The sequence below is a fragment of the Canis lupus genome, chromosome 12, assembly GCF_011100685.1.
Source record: "Canis lupus familiaris isolate Mischka breed German Shepherd chromosome 12, alternate assembly UU_Cfam_GSD_1.0, whole genome shotgun sequence".
Lineage (NCBI taxonomy): Eukaryota > Metazoa > Chordata > Mammalia > Carnivora > Canidae > Canis > Canis lupus.
In genome coordinates, this window is record NC_049233.1 from 36244121 (window position 1) to 36259509 (window position 15389).

The 15389-nt window shown below is 37.5% G+C and overlaps 2 long non-coding RNA genes across 3 annotated transcripts in view; one reads left to right on the forward strand and one right to left on the reverse strand.

Moving 5' to 3' along the window:
* LOC111098318 overlaps nt 1-15389 on the reverse strand; it is a 33651-nt gene that overhangs the window by 16200 nt on the left and 2062 nt on the right. The gene's annotated exons all lie outside the window — the stretch shown is intronic.
* Nucleotides 1-15389, forward strand: part of LOC111098317 — a 100367-nt gene that overhangs the window by 4480 nt on the left and 80498 nt on the right. Inside the window, exon 2 of the long non-coding RNA XR_005367921.1 lies at nt 10946-11062. This is a non-coding gene — a long non-coding RNA (uncharacterized LOC111098317). The remainder of the gene's footprint in view (nt 1-10945; nt 11063-15389) is intronic.

Genomic DNA, 15389 nt, shown 5'->3' on the forward strand with positions numbered 1-15389 from the left:
GCATGGAGGCAGAATGCATGGATCAGTCTTGAGTCCAGACAGGCACTGGTGCTCAGATAACCCTTCCCAGTTCTGTCAGATGCTGGTAACTTATCCTAAACTCTTTCTGAAGCCATACTTCAGTCTTGACTTTGTTCATCTTAAAGCCTAACTTTCATATAGCAGATATCACAACCAGTTTTCCCCTTAGAGAAGTTTCAGGAGAGAGAAATACTCCACTACTAGTGTTCACAGCTCTTCTCGCAACAGAGCAGTTAGTTTTTGTTTTTGTTTTTGTTTTTGTTTTGTTTTGTTTTGTTTTTGCATTGTTACATTGATGATTTTCTTTTTTTATTTTAATTTTTTTAAATTTTTATTTATTTATGATAGTCACAGAGAGAGAGAGAGAGAGGCAGAGACACAGGCAGAGGGAGAAGCAGGCTCCATGCACCGGGAGCCTGACGTGGGATTCGATCCCGGGTCTCCAGGATCGCGCCCTGGGCCAAAGGCAGGCGCTAAACCACTGCGCCACCCAGGGATCCCCATTGATGATTTTCTACACACAACTTTATGAGAATGACTCTTCTAACCCTCATAGATTCTTATTGTAGAAAGGGCCTTGATCAATTATTTTAACAGTCTCCTTATTTTACAAAGTACTTATTTGACCTATTCATGATCACAAAGGTAGGAGCAGACTCAATATTAAAATCTGTAGTTCCTGACTTCATGACTACTTGATTTGGAGTCAGAATTAGCATTAAACTGTCATCTGAAAAGTAAGAAAGACCAAGTAAGTAAGTTGCCATCAAGATCAGGGATGTATTAAATAATAGCAAAACACTCTAGATGTCTTTTGGAGTGGGTACAGCTTGGCTCCTCTCTTCTTACCAATAGCTAATGACATTCTGAATGATGGTCATGGGGCCTGGAAAGATCCTGAGAATTTGTATTAAGTATAGATTAAATTAGATATAATTTTTTATAGCATATTGTATTATTTTCTAAATCTTCAGGCATTTGTAGTATCTGGCTACTATATAATATTAAACTGGATACTTCATTAGTCAGATGTCCCTGTTTCTTGTTCCTGTTTCTTGACCACTTTGGGTAAAGAGAACTTGGCTGCACTTTTAACAGTTTTTGTTTAAAGATTTTATTTATTTATGAGAGAGATAGAGACAAAGAGGGAAAGAGAGAGAGCAGCACACAAGTGGGGGGAGAAGCAGAGGGAGAAGCAGACTCTCTACTGAGCAGAGAGCCTGATGTGGAGCTTGACCCCAGAACCCCAGGACCTGAAGGCAGGTGCTTAACCAACTGAGCTATCCAGGTGCCCTACTTTTAACAATTTTTGTTTGTATTATACTTGGACTCTTGGACTCTTCCTCTGTAATACAATGGTTTTCGTTTATTCTCACTCCTTTTTTTTTGAAAGGTTTTATTTATTTATTTATTTATGAGAGAGAGAGAGAGAGAGAGAGAGGCAGGCAGAGATACAGGCAGAGGGAGAAGCAGGCTCCATGCAGGGAGCCCAATGTGGGACTTGATCCTGAGACTCCAGGATTACGCTGTGGGCTGAAGGCAGGTGCCAAACCGCTGAGCCACCCAAGGATCCCCTATTCACACTCTTTGAGAAGAAGAATTGTTTATAGCACACCTGGCCTATAGCAGATATGGTGGTCCTAAGGGAGGAAAAACTCAAACCATTTTTGTAAAATAACCAGAACCGGATACATATACAATAAGGACTCAATTATATGATGGTGGTACCAATAAGGTAGTAATAGTCCTCTTCTCCAAGTTAAGTGTCAGAGAATTTGGTGGAAAAATCCTATTTCCTCAGCTGTTCTCTTCAAGTTTTTCTTTTTAATCTTTGATTTGCCTTTTGATAATTTCTCTTTTTTGAGAGTTGAAGTCTTGCAAGTTCTTATTTAATAGGTGGGTTCAGAGCATGTGAGTGTTCCTTTAATCCAGAGAATTGCTTTCTGAGCTTGGCAATTTAATAACATTTTTGCAAGTTAAAAAGTCATTGAATTTGTACCATGCACAAAACACTGTCTTCCAGCAGCTTACACTCCAGTCAGTGTTCTCTTAGCATGTTTGGAAACTTGTTTGATGAATTCAAAGAGAAAAGGCATTTTTTTTTTTTTTTGTTTCCTCTACCAATTTCCCCAGCTGGAAATGCCTCATAAAAAGAGGAAATTCCATGATAATGGATATTAAAAATTGGGCCTTTTGCCACATTAGGAGGGAGGATATCTCAGGTGCCGTTTAGATGCTGAATCATTCTTGTGATTGTTTGAATAGCATCTGAAGTTGAATTATAGCAGATGAGAAAAATCCTCTCAGGATAGGAAGAAAAAATACATTTTATAAACATAACCTTTGGCATTTTAAAAATGCAGAATGTTTTATTTTTACAACTTCATATCTCTTACTGTTCAAAATAATTTGATATGTAGGTAATGAGGGGAGATAAAATAGAGAACAGATTTGCCAAGTGTTATTTTCTTTGGCTTTAGGTGGTAACAGGTGGAAAATACCCATAAGTATTATAAATAAAAGACAAATACTGGGTAGATGAAGCTGAAGGAATGAGTGGAAACCAGTGTAGAACTACTGGTAGTTACTAATTTGCATTTTGCATGGTGGCTTCCTCTCCCAAGATTTAAATTTTGGGTGAAGTATTGTCACAACTTCTTTCCAATCACTAATAATACTTTAGGGTCTCATTAATTTACATAATAAACACTTTTGGTATACAAATTGTATTTCAAGATCCTGGATTGGGTACTGTGGATATAACCATAGAAGTGTCAGAGAATATCTCTGCCCACATGAAACTTACAGTCTAGTGGAGAGGCAGATATTGCACAACTGATTATGTATATACACTCAGAAATTCAGAGTGTTATGGAATCACACAACCAGGCAACCTTATCTAGTTTTGGTAAGACAAAGTTTGTATAAGGAAGTGACATTCAAATTGAGAAAGCAGGGATTATTGGCGATTAGCAAAATGAAGTGGGGTGTGTGTTCCTGTGTGAGAGAGACAGAGAGAGATATGGCGCTGGGTCAGGAAGGCAAGAATGAGTTACAAAAATTCCAGACAGGGGAGGCCACATTTGTGGGAACCTAGATGTGGCTGGTGTACAGGGAATGGGGATGTGAGGCTGGAGAGATGAAACTACAGAGATAAGCATGAAACAGATCACTCAGGGTCACGCCAGAGATCCATGCTTTGGCATGAGGGTAATGGGGAGCTCAGGAGGGGATTTTGATAAATATCAGGTGTCAGCTGGCAAGGGTGGAGATGAGAGCATCAGTCAATGAACTGTTATAGAAATCTAGGTAAGTGGGCATTCTGGACGACTCCTCCTGGCTTAGTTATTAAGTCCTTTCCAGCCATCCTTTGGGATGTTTTCCATCATTTGCCCTTTCTTTTTTCATTTCTACTGTGTTTGTGGAAAAACAACTTTCTTCCCTTAGGTCTTTCCCATCTATAATATGCTTGTAAGCCACAGGCAAATAACTTTTCTAAAGCATCAAAGACATATATATCTTCCTTTTTAGAAAACCTGCAGATGCCTCTCTGATGAATCCAAACACCCCAGCTTCTTTTTACTTCTTGCGTCCTAGCCCTCTGGGGGCGCTGCTTGGCCTCCTCATTGGTTTCCCAGAGTTGCCCTCTTTGGGCTTCCACTACCTGGAAGTTGACTTTCTTTCTCTTCCCATTTACTGAATCTCATCTGATCTCAAAGTCCCAGTTCCTCCGTGAAGCCCCAGATTTTATCTTCTTCTTACTCTTTCCAGGAAACCCTATGCAACCAATTGTCTTCACCACCACCACCACCGTTAATTGCTACTCATTGTTTCAAGTATGTTCTTGGCTCCATAATTGTTAGAGACTGAAGGAAGAGTTGTGTTGCTCCAAATGCATATGTTGAAACCCTGCATGGCACTAGGAGTTGTGGTCTTTGAGAGGTAATTAGGATTAGATGAGGTCCGAGGGCGGAGCTGTCATGCATGAATTATTGCCTTCTTAAGAGTAAAGAGAGAGCTTTCTGTGGTCAGATGTGTGAAGGAGAAGTCTACATCTGCAACCTGAAAACCACTCTCACCAGAGCTCCATAATGCCTTTACCCTGATCTTGGACTCCCAGTCTTCAGAACTGTGAGAAATAAATGTCTATAGTTTGTAAACCACTTAGTGTGTGGTAATTATTTTAGCAGCCTGAATTAAAACAATTGTATTATTCCTACTATGAACACAAAACATACAATAAATGATGAGGAATATTGCTTTTATGAAAAGTAATACTTCTGCCAGCATTTCAGAATAATCCAAATATCATTTAAACATATCTATGGCTTTTGAAACCATCATTCAGGTTAAAATTGACATTTCTAAAATACGATTTCACTTTTAAATGAATTATATATATCCAATTAAGTGCATTTTCTGAAGAGTAAATAATTTTTTAAAAATAAAACAAATATATTATGTATATTGCTTTAGTACAGATGAATAAATTCTTTTCATAGCTTGGAAAGAAGAGTCTATGATTAGTGAAGATATTTTATGGAAGTATTTGTAATTATCTCATGTTTATAAATGAATTAAATTCCTCTTTCTTTCAGTATAAATATTATTGCAGAACAGAAAAAATATTCTGTGCTAGGATGTTCCTTTCTGCTCTACCTGTACTGTGTTGAACTTAGACAGTCATGAGCCATGTTAAATCAGAGTCTGCCTTAGCATTTTAATTAGTAATGACTTTCTGAGCTACCTTGTGTTTCTTCACTGAAGCACAGCAAGCTTACTAGGTGACTTGATTATTGTGTATCTCCTCAAAGCCTAGATAGAATTATATCCAACTAGGCATAAGTTGATTTATATTATCTGACTTGAAATGCAAAAACAAGGTTTGAAAAATTTGCTCATTCATTACTTCAACAAGTATCTATTTTGATTACAGGGTGTCATATACTGTATTAATTCCTAGAAAATCCCCAACCTTAATGAGCTTTGTTTAGATGAAAATGAAGGAAAGACAACCAGTAATTATGACACAGGACATACACATATTGTGCTAGGTGGAGATAGAAGAACTCTAACATGCTCTAGAGTATGCTGAACCAAGACACATCTGGTATTTTTGCTGCAAACATTTTGTTGCATAACTAGTTTGCTATATAGCAATTTTGCTGTAAAAGATAAAAGTCCTAGTGGCTACACCATTTCACATTCCCACCAACAGTGTAAGAGGGTTCCCTTTTCTTCTCATCCTCTCCAACATTTGTGGTTTCCTGCCTTGTTAATTTTCCCCATTCTCACTGGTGTGAGGTGGTATCTCATTGTGGTTTTGATTTGTATTTCCTTGATGGCAAGTGATGCAGAGCATTTTCTCATATGCTTGTTGGCCATGTCTATGTCTTCCTCTGTAAGATTTCTGTTCATGTCTTTTGCCCATTTCATCATTGGATTGTTTGTTTCTTTGCTGTTGTACTGCTGGGGATTTACCCCAGAGATACAGATGCAATGAAACGCCGGGACACCTGCACCCCAATGTTTATAGCAGCAATGTCCACAATAGCCAAACTGTGGAAGGAGCCTCGGTGTCCATCGAAAGATGAATGGATAAAGAAGATGTGGTTTATGTATACAATGGAATATCACTCAGCCATTAGAAATGACAAATACCCACCATTTGCTTCGACGTGGATGGAACTGGAGGGTATTATGCTGAGTGAAATAAGTCAATCGGAGAAGGACAAACATTATATGGTCTCATTCATTTGGGGAATATAAATAATAGTGAAATGGAATAGAGGGGAAGGGAGAAGAAATGGGTAGGAAATATCAGAAAGGGAGACAGAACATGAAGACTCCTAAGTCTGGGAAACGAACTAGGGGTGGTGGAAGGGGAGGAGGGCAGGGGGTGGGGGTGACTGGGTGGCGGGCACTGAGGGGGGCACTTGATGGGATGAGCACTGGGTGTTATTCTGTATGTTGGCAAATCGAACACCAATAAAAAATAAATTATTTTAAAAACAGATAAAAATCACAAAAAATAAAATTGGGACATTCATTAAAAAAGATATAATGAAACATGAAAAAATGAATAACAAAATTAAAAAGACTTGTGAAATACAAAATATTTGAATACATTTAAAATGTGTGTAGATCATTGCAATACTGTGCAAACTGATTTTTTTGTGGATTGTACCTATGCACTTGTCTTCAAAGTCTTTCATTCATAATATTATACATTTTTTGCTTGTTGATTTGTCTCCTTTTTCAGCATTTCACTTTTTCTTTTTTGCTAAATTTTCTCCCTTCATTAAGAGAGGTATCAGTTTCCTTATACTGGGATGTATATTTATAGCTTAGCTTTGTGTTCTGTTGTGAAAGCCTTCTACACTCTTGGTGTATCATTACATGTCCCTTGATAGATATCTAAAGTTCTATGGGAAATGTGGATTCAAGACTCAGCACCACTGTTTAGACCATTATGAGGGCTAAGGTTCAATAATGTAATATGGGAGTACTGTGTCAATTGGAGAAATGAAACCAAGGTGTCAGCCAATTGAAGAAACAACAAACTGTCATCCAGTTATTTTTTTGTCTTTGATGGCAAATTGCCTTATGGCTAACCAGTTAGGCAACAAAAATGCTTGTGGTGGAAATGCTTGCCACAAAGATCCTTATGGCAAAACTGCCTAGAAACAACCCGAGCATTAGGGAGGACTTTTAGAAGATGAAGACAATGAAGTGTTATCCAAAGTGGGCAGCAGGTGCTAAGGTCATATGGTGAGAGAACAGTCTTGGAATACAGGGATGGGGAGGTGGAGGCAGGGGTAGAGGGAAAGGCAAGGTTGAAGGAGTACAGTACACTAAGGGTGTTTTGTATGGAAGCATGTTGGAGAAATTTATAACTTTGTGGAGGAGATCTTCCCTTTCCCAGTGAAGCTTTCTTACTTTACTGTTTTCCCCCCTCCTCTTTAAGAAAGGCCTTTAGGGAGGAAGTTACCTTCAAGTCAACCAGCCAAGATTTTTAGAATACAGAGCTTGTTTATTCTTTACATCAGTAGGGTTAGGGATTATGTCAATTTCCAGTTTCTTAGGGATTTTTTTAAGCACATAGGCAAGCATTAGAGTGAAAGAGTTACTGAGCCCAGTTGCTGGAAGGGAGTATTTCTGGTCTGAAAAGAGTATTTCTTTATCTGTGGAATGGAACTGTAGAAGAATTGTTTATACGGGGCTCAGAATTCTTTGTAACAAGACAAGAAATGTGATATGTTGAGAGGAACGGGAAGTAATGGGGGTTATAATGCCTGAAGAATCTGAAATCTTGTTAGCTGCTTTAAAAAAGAATTTTCAAGTCAGTTGTTGGTAATCATGATCATAATTAGATATTTTCCCTACCATTTTTCATTATTAGTGACTCAAATCCCTTATAATTATGAGCAGAGACAGGAAAATGAAGAAGGATCTGAACTGCCACCAGGAAGCTTTGCCTTATTTCTCACCTGAATAGCCAAAATTTGAAGAACACCAGTTTGATTTGAGGAGCTCTTTAACTGGTTCCAAAGGCCCATCGAGTCCAATTTGTATGGAGAGATGGGAGTAACTGAGACAAGTTCCAAACTTCCTTCTAGGGATTTAGAATATAGAATGCTTATTTTAGGAAAAAACTCTGCCAAGTTTTCTTTTTTCTTCCTTCTTCCTTAATATTGGTGTAGATTTAAGCTTTGGCTTCTCAATATATATTTGAAGTGACTGTCCGTATGGAATACCATCCAGTAGAAGAAAAAAGTATTTCCAGATGCTGTTTCTTTTTTTTTTTTTTTTGTAACCAAATGTTAGACTTGGCAGCAACAGAGGGATTTTGCTACCTGACATTGCAGCTTCCCAGAATAACTGCCTGTTTCTGCCACTGCAGCAGACAAAGCAGACAGCAGGAGGCCCCATCCCTGCAGCATTTTCTCTTCATTTTCCATCTCAGAGACTACTGAGCCTTATGGTTGGGAAGACAGTGTCTTTCCTGAGCTTTGGGTGGTCTTCATGTCTTCCTCCTTTACTGTTACAAGAAACTACCTTCATGAACCTGAAGGTGTCTGATGAGAGCTGCACAGTTTGACTGTAGGTAAGGTAACAGATTTTACTTAACAACCTTCTGGACTTCCGGAAGCACTATCCCTTAGGGCCAGTAGAATTGAAATTGAGGCAACACTATTAGGATGTGTTGCCCAAACTCCTGGAAGTCTTTGGCCTGGGAAGTTACTGGTCCTTGACCAAAATTTTCTTGCTCTGTCCTTTATTATGAGACTCTAGCTTTTTTACTTTCTTTCATATGAGGATGGTAATACGAAATGGTAGTAATTTGTGTTTTTTAAATTAAAATTTGGAGAAAGTTGGCAATTATTTGGGTCAGTATTTTTAAAAACTACCAAGAACTATGAAGGGTCTGAGGTTTTATGATGCTTGCAGCCTAAAAAGTTAGTATATTACAGTTTCATGGATCCTGGGAGAAGATAAGAAACTCCTGAATTAGAGACAAAGGACTTTACTTTCATGCCATAATGAACAGCATGGACATCAGCATATTTTCATCCATTCCCTGAGTCCCTAATACAAAGAGGGCCATATGGCAGTAGCACATGCAATGAGTAGCATTAGGAAAGAGGAACCCTGAGTTTATGGAACTTGCATCTTCCATAATGGGCAATAAGCATGCCTGCCCATTGGTCAGGAGAGAGGTGATGCTATCTCTATCCCACAAGGCTATTTGCCATATACGCATTCTCGAAAAAAGTCTGAAACAAGAGGCAGCTAGTGTCACATGTAGAAGAACAAAGAATTGTGGAAAGTTTTTTCTTAACAAAAAATAATTTTTCTAGTTGGCCAAATCTATAAGTCTGGAAATTACTGAATTAAAATTCTAGAGAATAAGAAGAAGAGGAAGAAAAAGAAAAAAAAAAAAGAGAGAGGACAGTTATTTTGTGGAAGTGTGTGGAGGGGACAAAAATTCTTCCTGAAGTTCTATATCTGACTCCTAAATAGTTAATCAGCTCTTAAAGTTAGCTTTATATTCTGTGTGCTATTAATAGGAATAATTATTTTATTTTTCAACAACTAATTTATTGCCATAATGATTCTGACATGTAGCCTGTAATAATGTAAATGTTTTGGATCATCTCATGTTTGCTGAATAACTGGCTTTATACTACTAAATTTTGAATTCAAATTGATAATATTATCATATTTTGAAAAAAGTATGATAATTTTACATTTTTGTGAAGTGTTCATTGAAATTTTCAAAAACAATTTCAAAAATTTCTGTGAAAGAGGGAATGTGAATCTTGGGGAGAAAAAAACAGGACCATTTACTACAAGCATCTTACATGAAGTTGTCTTCTATGTAACTACTCTAATTTTTTAATATTAAGATTTCAGTTTTGTTAGGATTAAATCCAGTCAGAAATCATTGTGTGTTTCCAAAGAATACAGGCTAAGCAAGGTTATGAGTACTGAGTGCATGTCAGACCTACTTGCTTGAAGTAAGAGGAAACTTCTGTAGAAGCTAGAAAAAAAGACTTCAGGCTTTTGTGAAAAGAATTATTTAAAGAAAATAGATTTCCAGGAAGCATTTTCATAGAAGATACTAGAATATACATTCTGAAGCTTTGTGAGTTTTGAATACCTATTGTTGAGATTTTGGAATTTCTAAATTACTTTGGTAAATGAAAATAGTTTCAATAGTAAAGTTTCAAAAAGTCTTTATGACAGAGTATTTAAGAAGTCCCAGTAATGGGATCCCTGGGTGGCGCAGCAGTTTAGTGCCTGCCTTTGGCCCAGGTCCTGGAGACCTGGGATTGAATCCCACGTCAGGCTCCTGGTGCATGGAGCCTGCTTCTCCCTCTGCTTATGTCTCTGCCTATGTCTCTGCCGCTCTCTCTCTCTCTCTGTGTGACTAACATAAATAAATAAAAATTAAAATAAAAAAAAAGAAGTCCCAGTAATATGCCACGTAATGAGTAAGAGACACAAATAATACACTTTTAATTCTTTTGAGAGCAATTTCCATAAACTATAAAATAGAAAAATAATGGTTAAATGAAATTTTTTCATCTTCTGTCCAAACAAATGGTTTAAGGAGAAAGAAGGAAGAAAACAAAACTGTATGGTTTTCTAAAGGGAATTATTCTATTTGATGGCTGATTGCCAAGCCATACCATACAATCCTAGTGCATCTTTTTATCAAATAGAGAAGCTACACACTACCATTTACTGTTAATCACAGCACTGGATGAAGGGGGTTTCATTTTAAGAAATGCAAGCAGCATTGACTTGAAAACATTTGTAGGACTGGGGACATCATGGCTAGTGGGGCAAAAGACAGGGAAAGAAAGATTAAGCATGTAATAGAACCATATAGTAAGATTCTGTTTTTTTTTTTCTAACACCAAAGTATGTTTGTGAGAAAGTGGCAAATGCATTGAGTACACTTTTGAAAATTAGGACACTTTATATAGGTAACCTAACTGCTGTTGTCTTGATGGGAAAGATGATTACAGAGATAAATGGTGATATAGCATATAGCCTGGCTTGCTTGTGGTGACAGTGAAATGAAATTCTATGGGAAAGAGAGGAGACAGCATACTTCATAACTTCCTGCCTGCTATGGCTCAGCCTCAGCAGACTGGGACCACACGTGGGTTTGGTGGAAAGACTCTGAGCACAATGATGTTGGTCCTACTCTCCAGTATCTTTAGTGTGTGAGTGTTTGGGTATGTAAGTTTAAAATCTTTTCTCTCCTTAGTTTAATGCTCAATGAAGAGTTAGCATGGAATTCTCAGTGAAATACCATGGTGCTTCTGGTGGGAGGAATAAGAGATTATAAGTAAAACCTTTCTGTAGATACTTTTTGATGAGATACATGCTTTCATTTTTTTCCCTCCAGTCATGCTGATGGGTAAATACCACACTTTATGGTGTCCGTCATTTAAGGGATAACCCAACTTGTGGAATTCCTAAACAGGATGAGACCAATGGAAAATGGAATTGGCCACATATCCTGGTAAGCACACTAGCTGAACTTTTTGGTGTATGGATGGCTCTCTTGTCTGTGTCTCTATTGGCTTACTCTAGCACAAGTAGAGAAGAACTGGAGTTAGAAGACCAGCATTAAATATGGGCAGGTTGCTTGCCTGTTTTCTGAGATTTGTGCTGAAAGGGAAATTGGTGCTCCTGAGGCCCAATAGGCCAAACTATTTAGCACAGTAGTTTCTACTGGGACTGTACAAATTACTAAATAAGGTGACTGGTATTAATGCAGACTTCAGTCCATTCTCAAGAACACAGTAAGTGCTCAGTAAATATCTATTGATTGGACGAATGAATAATGTCTCTTTCACTGGTGGACTTTGTGCTATAGTAAATGGTTGGTCAAAGACTTTGGGATTAGGGTTTCTAATCAGATTTATGTACATTAGAGATATAATAAACAGCTATCTAGTCCTAGAAAATCTGTAACATATCTGTGACTATATCTCTATAATCCTGGTTTTATGAACAATTAGAGTACTCTCAGAAATATAATATTCCAGGCCAAGTCAAACTCCAGCTCCATTTCATATTTTAATTTGTTTCAGGATGGTCATGATGATTTCTAATTTGATCTAAGACTCCTTTTTCCTTTCTAGATGCTAATAGGGGAAACACCATTAATTTATACCATTGTCTTTTATCTGATATTCTTGAGACATTTAGAATTGATCAAGTCTAGGATGAGAAGACATAATCTGTGTTTACTGCACACTTACTATATACCTGGCGCTGTGACAGATTGTAAGGAACCAGGAGGACTATTTTATGACATATGCCTTTAAGAGCCTCCAGTCTGGTGGGGGAAAGAAGCAGGGCAACAAATAATATGTGTGTTTTCTAAAAATATTCCTCAAAGAGGGATGCCTGGGTGGCTCAGCAGCTGAGCGTCTGTCTGCCTTTGACTCAGGGCATGATCCTGGAATCCCAGAATCTAGTCCTACATCGGGCTCTCTTCACGGAGCCTGCTTCTCCTCCCTCTTCCTATGTCTGTGCCTCTGTGTGTGTCTCTCATGAATATATAAATAAAATCTTTAAAAAATTTTCTTAAAAACATTTTTCCTCAAAGATACTCAATTCTAGGCATCGTAATATAAACAGTGAGACTATGAGTATCTCAAGGCATGGATTGCTAGTGTATTTCCAATACCTAGTGTAGCTCCTGGGATATTCACTAGTACTGGGATATTGTGGAAGCTCAAGCAAGGATTGTTGAATGAGTGAATGAAGGAATGATAGGATGTAAGCTTAGTAGGACAATGTCATAATAAAGAAAAGGTAACACACAGGAGGAAAACCAAAATAAAGACTGGTAACTAGTGACACTGAGCAAGGTTATAAAACAGAATTTTGTTGCAAAAGTCAAACATTAAGTAAATTACCTCAGTATCCAAAATAAAGTCAAAGATCACATATGCTGTGATGACACAGTCCCAGTGTTTGTATTCTGTGGCAAATATGTAACTGAAATTAATGTACAAAATATATAGCTTTTTTTAAAAAAAGAAATCTTTTATATTCTTCTCTTGAGGAATCAAACTACTTTTAAGTTTATTTGATCTTTATAATATCTGAATTTGCTTTTCGGAGTGAGTATTTTTTTTTCGGAAAGTATGAGATAAACAGGAGAAATTATTCTTACAAAAGATACATTCTTGTCTGTTAATTTAGAAAATTGTATTTCAAATGACTTAGAACATCCATCATTTTCAACAGCAGCTAAACATGTAAGTTACTTTCTGTAGCATAAGGAATGCTTTCCATTTCAAATATGGAGCAACAGATTTTTCTTTAAAAGCATTTTTTCTTGGTTACAGGTCTGGTTTCTTCTTCTTCAGCATCTAGGATTTTCTGACAGCTTAGTGATAAAGGTTATTTCCCCCAGAAACTCTCATAAACTTGGAATGGAAAGATTGACTTTTTGAACAAATGTTCCCAGGAAAACCATTTGGTAGAAAGATGACTGACCCTTCTATATGTTACTTTCAGACTTTCTTAAATGTCTGTGGAACAGTCAGTTCATGGCATAGCTTCTAGGTTCATCTGCTTAGGGAGCTATTTGTGCCAGAAAAAGTTTTGCTTTTAAAAATCAAATGTGCATTAGTGTGGGCCAAATGTACTGGCAAGGAGTGTTTTCAAGGTACAGTGTACAAGTTTGAGATGGATCTAAGGGCTGAGGACTGGTGCACTCTTGTCTGGTAACAAATGATAACATTGGCAATATTTAAGTTTGGAGGATATTGATCAGAAATCATCAAATAATCCATTAGAAGAAAATGGGGAGAGGTTACTCTTATGAGACAACTAACAGATGCAAGAGAAAAGAACATGTCCTTTTTTTTTTTTAATATGGATTTGAATTTCATTGGAAAATGCTGGCATGAAGTCCATTCCTTTGGTAAGTGTTGGGACATCCTGAAAAGTAGAGATTCAGCTAGTCACCTGCTCAGTTTGCAGATAATACTTGTGAAGTATAAAACAAAAAAAAATAAAAGCTTGAAATGTTAAAAGTAATTACTGTTCTATTAATAGCTTCAGTGACCTGGAGCTCTATTAGTAAGTTCTTCCACTTGCAAGCAAGAAGTGATTTTTAGAATGTAAGTCCTAAAGAGATAAAACTATGTTAACATTAAAAGCAGTGGGAAGCTCTCCTTGATTCATTTACATATTCCCTTAGACATTCATTAATCTGACAAATATTTATGATGCCTGGTATGTGCCAGGTTCAGTTCTTGGCACTGGAGAAGTAGTGGTGAGCAAAGAGATAGACTACATTCTTGTGTTTTTGTTTTGTTTTGACACAAGTAGACAAAAAATATATACCCATGCACATATAGTGCAAGCCTCTATGAAGAAAAAGAAAGCTAGTAAAGGGAATAGAGAGTGCCAGTGCAGGTTAGGTCTGACAGGACATGTCCAGATATGTTTATGGTTAGGCTCCAGAGAGAAGGAGGGGGAGCAGTTAAAGAGGAAAGGAATCCATTGGGTTTTGGGAGGTGCTTTTAATGAGTGGAGAGCCTGGGATAGGAGGAGAATAGCAGAAGGATCTGGGGGAGTGTTAGTGGGAAGTCAAACGTTCCTGTTGGGTATGTTAGGTTGCTTATTAAATATTCAAATGAAGATGTTGAATTGGTAGTTGAATAGCAAACCTGGAGCTCAGAGAGAAGTCTGGGAGTCAGGTTCCTTAAGTCAATTTGGGAGTCATGAATATATTCATGATATTTGAAGTCCCAGGACTGGATAAAATAGTCTAGGAGGTGAGAGGTGTGAATATGAATGGAAGAGAAGCTTGAGGTTGAGCCCAGGGTCACTCCAACATTTAGAAGTCTAGCAGAGAAAGAGCAGTTAGCAACAGAAACTGAGAAGGCATTGCCAGTGTGGAGGGAAGAGAACCCAGAGAGTGTGCTGTCCTATAAGCCAAGTGGCTAAAGAAACTGTGAGAGACCATTAATGACAAGGGTTGCTGAGGGCAAAGCGAGTCATGAAAAATAAAGTTGTTTAAATGGAAAGCACACAAAATAATTCAGGAAGGAAGAACTCATGATAAAGGGTGAGAGAGAGAAATACTAGTATAGTAACTGGCCATTTAGTCTCTGTGTATCCCTGATGCAACTTCCCTTGGGAACATTATCTGTCATGATTTAAATCTTTTTTTTAAAGATTTATATTTATATTTATATTTTATTTATTTATTTATTTATTTATTTATTTATTTATTTATTTATTTAATTTGAGAGAGAGCGAGAGAGAGAGAGAAAGAGAGAGAGCAAGCATGAGCAATGGGGAGAGGGAGAAGCAGATTCCCCTTGAGCAGGGAACCTCTCATGGGGCCAATTGCAGGTCCCTGGGATTATGAGCTGAGCCAAAGGGAGATGCTTAATTGACTGAGCCATCCAGGTGCCCCCATGATTTAAACCTTGAAAAGAGGCATTTACCTCTATGAATCCCAAAGGAAACTTTGTTTTGTAATACAAGAGGCAGTTATATCCAAAGTTACTAGAAACTGTAGTCTGATGCCCCATTTTGGTATAATTTAAAATCTGCTCATGCCACTTTCCCCAACATCTAATCACACAACAGACAGGTGCTGTACATTCTTTCATTGTAATACATGTCTGTACATGTCCTAACTGTCCATTTGTCTCCATGTGTACTGGTCCTCCTCTAAACTGGAATCATCCCTTGCCTGGATTACTACAATTACTTCTATGTTTGTTTATTGGACAGGCAGCCACCAAGATGAAATTCGATGTACAAGAGATTTATTGGGAGAAACACATATGAAGGCTAATTTGTAAGTG